This window comes from Brachypodium distachyon, chromosome 2 (genome assembly GCF_000005505.3).
Source record: "Brachypodium distachyon strain Bd21 chromosome 2, Brachypodium_distachyon_v3.0, whole genome shotgun sequence".
NCBI lineage: Eukaryota > Viridiplantae > Streptophyta > Magnoliopsida > Poales > Poaceae > Brachypodium > Brachypodium distachyon.
In genome coordinates, this window is record NC_016132.3 from 4,666,736 (window position 1) to 4,671,877 (window position 5,142).

Consider the following 5,142-nt stretch of genomic DNA (forward strand, 5'->3'; position numbering starts at 1 on the left):
CGCTATCCGACTTTATATAATAAGGAAAACATACACATACAAATACGTCAAAACAAGGGTACGGAAGGAACTGCAGCCTCCATCAAGAAACAGAGAAACCCGAAAGAAACTAAAATTAGGACTAAAACCAAAGCCTTCTCTGCAACTTCCGACGCCACTGAAATCTGATCCCCTCTGTCGTTGCCAGAGTCGTCGGCAGAGGGAACGAGCTCTCGTAGGCCACGCACCAGGCACTGGAGAAGTCCCTCGCTCAAAAGCTTTCTTGAACCGCAGTAGACACCTACTCCAATGAGTAGGATGAACTCCTCTCAAACGCATCGGCCGGAGGCGTCCTCCGAACCTAGGGACGAAGCCAGACCGCCCTTCAGCAAGCGGCTAGATTCTTCTTCCCCGGGCAACATGCTGTCGCCCACGCATAAAGCCACAGACGAACATTGAGACACTCCAAAACCAGGGTGCTAAGAAGCAGAACACACAGATCCTAACCAGCCCGCCCTCACCAGCCCGCCAACGCCGCCGGAGTTGAAGACACTGGCACGAGGAAGGAGCCGGAGGGACTTATTCCAAGACAGCAGCGTCATTCTCGCCTCACCGTCACAGCCGGGAAACAAACTAGAAAAAGTTAGAACCGAAAACACCAACCGGACGGAAGACCGGACTCCCCCACACCTGCCGGCACCAAAACGACGACGCACGGAGGTGAGGGAGAGCCGCGGCCTTGCCGCCGGCGAGCGCTAACTCCCCTCCGCCTGGGTTTCTGCGGGCGTTGGTGCTAGGGGAGGAGCGAGACGGGGAACCGTCTTTTGAGGATTTTTTTGGGTGACAAATCGCATGCTTACGGATCTTAATCGATCCTTGCAGTTGCAAGAGTACAGTGTTCTGCAGTAAGCAGCGAAAAGTAGCGATCGATCCCTAGTTGGCCGGCCTAAGAGGGGAAAGATCTGTGCGATGGGCCTGTTTTGTCTCTGGCCCAGATGGACTGGGCTTTATGGGCTCGTTAAACTGTTGCTATTGCTGGGCCTTTAGGGAAACGGGGCAAGGATGGGCTACGACAGCACATATATATCCTCTCGGAAAGCCCTTAGCAAAAAAGAAAAGGAAAAACGATGCATCCTCTGGAAAGAACCCGCGAGGAGTTGGCACCGGTCCTTAATTGGATGATGGACGCGTGGGAGGCACGAACTGATTCCATCCCTTGTCCCGTGCGATTGATCCATCGACCTCACCGGAGATAAGGCACAGATACCCGCGCTGGAGAAGGATATGGCATCACTCTACTCTCTGTCTATCCCCGTACTTGACTCAGAACAAGAGATCGTTACAACAACCGAAAAAAGAAGTTCGCCCTTTGATTATTTGTCTATCGATCCGGTCGATACCCAGAGTGCTTTAGGTCGTTCTAGTGGCGGGAATGCGGGATAGAGGGGGATAGATGGACAGGGACTTGGCACAAGGAGAGCAGTACTGTAAAAGAAAGCTCTGAGAACCTGGCTAGCGACCAAAGGTGATAAGTAAGTCGCGCCGGGATAATATGCGGCCACCGTATATTATTCTTTTGTCACGGAGTTCATTTGTTTGAACTAAAAAGAATAAAATGGTATTCTGAAGATCACCATGTTGCACCTCTACACGAAACGGTGAAGCTAGTAACTAACTATGATGGCTACTTCAGGAGGATGAGTTCTGGCCGTGGCCGGCCAAGCAAGCAAAGAACGAGAAGAAGAAAAATCTATTAACACCTATACAGTGAAATTTAGATATGCCAGCACAAAATGGTCCCGGGAAGCTAATTTCCGCTTTCCAATGAGTCCATATGTCAGCACATCGGCCTAGATGGACATATGCACATTAGGAAGCCTCGAAGACTTCGTACACAAGGAGTCCGCAACTGAGAAAGAGACGTACGCACGTGGTGAGGGGGTTTAAAATGTTCCGTACTAGTGGCATATAAAGAAATTTCAAAGATTACGGTAAAAAAAAGGAAATTTCAAATATTTTTACAGCGGTTATAAAGAAATTCCCCACAAAAGAAAAAAAAAGTGTGTGAAGAGATTCCAAAGATGAGGTGTTGAATAACCAGTTCTGTTAGAGTGCCACATAAGGGCTTGCTCGGTTGCCAAAATACTGGTGGGGTTTGAGGAGGATTGACAGGGAATCATGGAAAATTGCCCTATAATTTTGCTAATCCCCGTTGATACCCGCCGGGGTGGGATGAAATGAACGGGCCCTAAAGAAATTTCAAAATCCAAAATTTTGGCCTATTATGTTTTCTCCAGTTCAAACCTGGTTCATTTTCTTCCAGAAAATAAACTACTAGCTCATTTGTGCTTTTGGCCTTTTGCCATATCTTTTCACCACGGTTATGAGATGCCTAATGTTTTTCACCGCACTTTACTTTATCTTGTTGTAGTTTGGTAGTGAAAAACTATGGGGAAACACAAGTAAGAAACGAAAACATGCTCGTAATTAGTTTTGCCTCATCTTTAGTTTGACATTGAAGATCTTGATCATGCATAAATACTTAGTAAATCATATTGGTCTATAATATTGCCGTGGTTTAGTAGGATAACTACTTTGAAATCCCTGTATGAAACAAAAAAAAGGCTCTAGGTTTTGCCTCAACTTTTGTTTGATCCATGTTTAATATATTGAAAAATATATAAATAGTCATTTAACTTTTTTTTATTTTTTTCACCCATCAACTGTCAAAACCGAACACCAATGGATCATCACACAATCGAAAGCGGCCTCAACACCAACGTGTCATGTTTTTTGGGTCCAGAACCGCCATGTCAGCCTGCCAAATTGATGCCATTCTTTCTTTTTAGCCTCTGAGTTAATTTGTTACCGAAAAAAAACTAAATCGAAATGGCAATTTCAAGCCCAAAACCATGACACATGAGGTAAGGGATTATTGGTGTCTGATTTTGTCAATTGTGAAAAGAGAAATATATGAAAATAATGAAGGCTGAGGGTCATTATATGCCGGGGAGCTAGGTAGCCCCATGGCCGTCGATGGAGAGGTATCTGGGAAAGGCGGGACGGACGGACACGGCCGGTAGAAGAAGACAGCCGGTACGCGCTGGCGTATTATTGACGATCGGTTTTGATTCCACCGGGCCCGCGCGAACGCTCCGGCTCATTACGTCCATTTAATAACGAACGAATTAAATTAATTAACCCGGCCGGCAGGCTATATATACCACCGCGAGCAGCGGCCATTGCTCCTCACCACAGCTATCACACACAGGCAAAACACAGCTGATTCGTGTACTCGATCTCCCCAGCAAGTTAAGGCCACCATGTCGAGCGGCTGCGGCAACTGCGACTGCGCTGACAAGACCCAGTGTGTGTATGTAGCTAGCTATATCTGCTGTCGATCCATCACTTCTTTCATATACTATATAGCATCGATCGATCGATCAGCTGGTTCTGCTATATATCCATATCATATGACGGATCTCCTCCCTCTCTGTGGCTGGGTTACTCCTCTGTTCCTTAAATATTGGCACGGATTTAAATTAGAGCTAGTTCAAAACCGTGTCAATTTTATGAAACGGAAATCCTGTGTTTATAACTAGTCTGTGACGGCCATGCATGAACCGTGTTATTTTGTGGTGCGTGCAGGAAGAAGGGAAACGGCTACGGCATCGTCATGGTTGACACCGAGAAGAGGTATACTACTGCTGTGTCCTGCTTCTTCACCTTCGTCGATAGATTCGCCACGACATGCTGCATGTGTTATTGATTAATACTCGCTACACAAAGCTCACATTCTGTCCTGATCGACATCCTTTTTTTTCTTTCTTTTTTGCGAATTACTGATCGACGTCCTGTTCGATCGTCATTGTAAATCCTACTAATTCCCAAAGAATGTTCTTCTCACTCTATACACACACGTCTACAGCCACTTCGAGGTGCAGGAGTCCGCGGCGGAGAACGACGGCAAGTGCAAGTGCGGCACCAGCTGCACCTGCACCAGCTGCACCTGCGGCCACTGAAGCAGCAGCCTCTGATGCCTCTACCCGTACTACACTACTAGTAACCCCAGCTTAATTACGCTAACCCACGAGCACACGTGTCTGCTTGATGCGTGCGCACGTGGCGCGGCGTAAGCTATGACAATAAAAAGTGTGCTGTACCTGATGTGTCTGTGTGTCGATCTATGTCTGTCACGTACGTGGTCGTGCAAAAAACCCTGAAAGTTTAATTGGCTGGTTAATTTGTGCATAGGGAAATTAACAGTTGGAAAGGGCGATCGGTCTTGATCCCTCTGTGTTTCCCGTGTAACGGCTACTGATCCAGTGGTTAAGCTTCGGGTTGTATGTGAGTCCGTACGTGTTTGCATGGAATGAAATTTATCGTGTGGTCTTACTATCTATACTGGCGGAACGTCTCTTGGCTCCCTCTCTTTTGATCTATCAGTCGTGTCTTTGTGTTTGTATTTGTCGATCTGCCCGGTTTTGTACCAACATCGGGTAGTGTTTGATTTGCCACCAAAAGGAAAGCCTGAACAATTTTGACCTACTCTTTTTTTTAGAGCAACTAATTTTCACCTACTCTTGTGACGACGAATAAAATGGGTTGAACCAAACAGGTCGGACATCTGTGCCCCGGAATTGGTACCGATTTTTGTTTTTTTTTTCAGAGTAGGAACTGGTACCGATAGAAAGCCTAGTTCGTATATGCGCCCGAGGTGTTTCGTCATTCCGGCCCGATTAGTCAGATCGAGGCTTTGGTCTAGAGATTGATTTATTTATTTTTTGAAACGAGGCAAAAGATTTGCCTATATATGGATCAAAAAGAGTAAACATTGTTGACCGAAGTCAAAGAAAAAGGAAAGAAAAAAATGACAAAGCTAAGGCAAAATGCTCGCGAGGTGCTTGGCTCCGGCGAGCGCCTAGGCGCGTCCCTCGTCTTTGATCCGCTCGATGAGAACGTGAGGAAGCGTGTGCATGTTGTTGAAGACCCTGGCATTTCGTTCCTTCCATATTTCCCACGTCACGAGCATGAGGGTGGTCTGGATGCCCTTCCGAGGTCTGCCACGAGGGAACGCGAGGGAAACCCATCGAGAGGCCACCGAGTCCGCCGTCGCGGTGCCCGGGTGAAGGAGGGCCGGGGCGTCAATCCAGGTGGAAACGC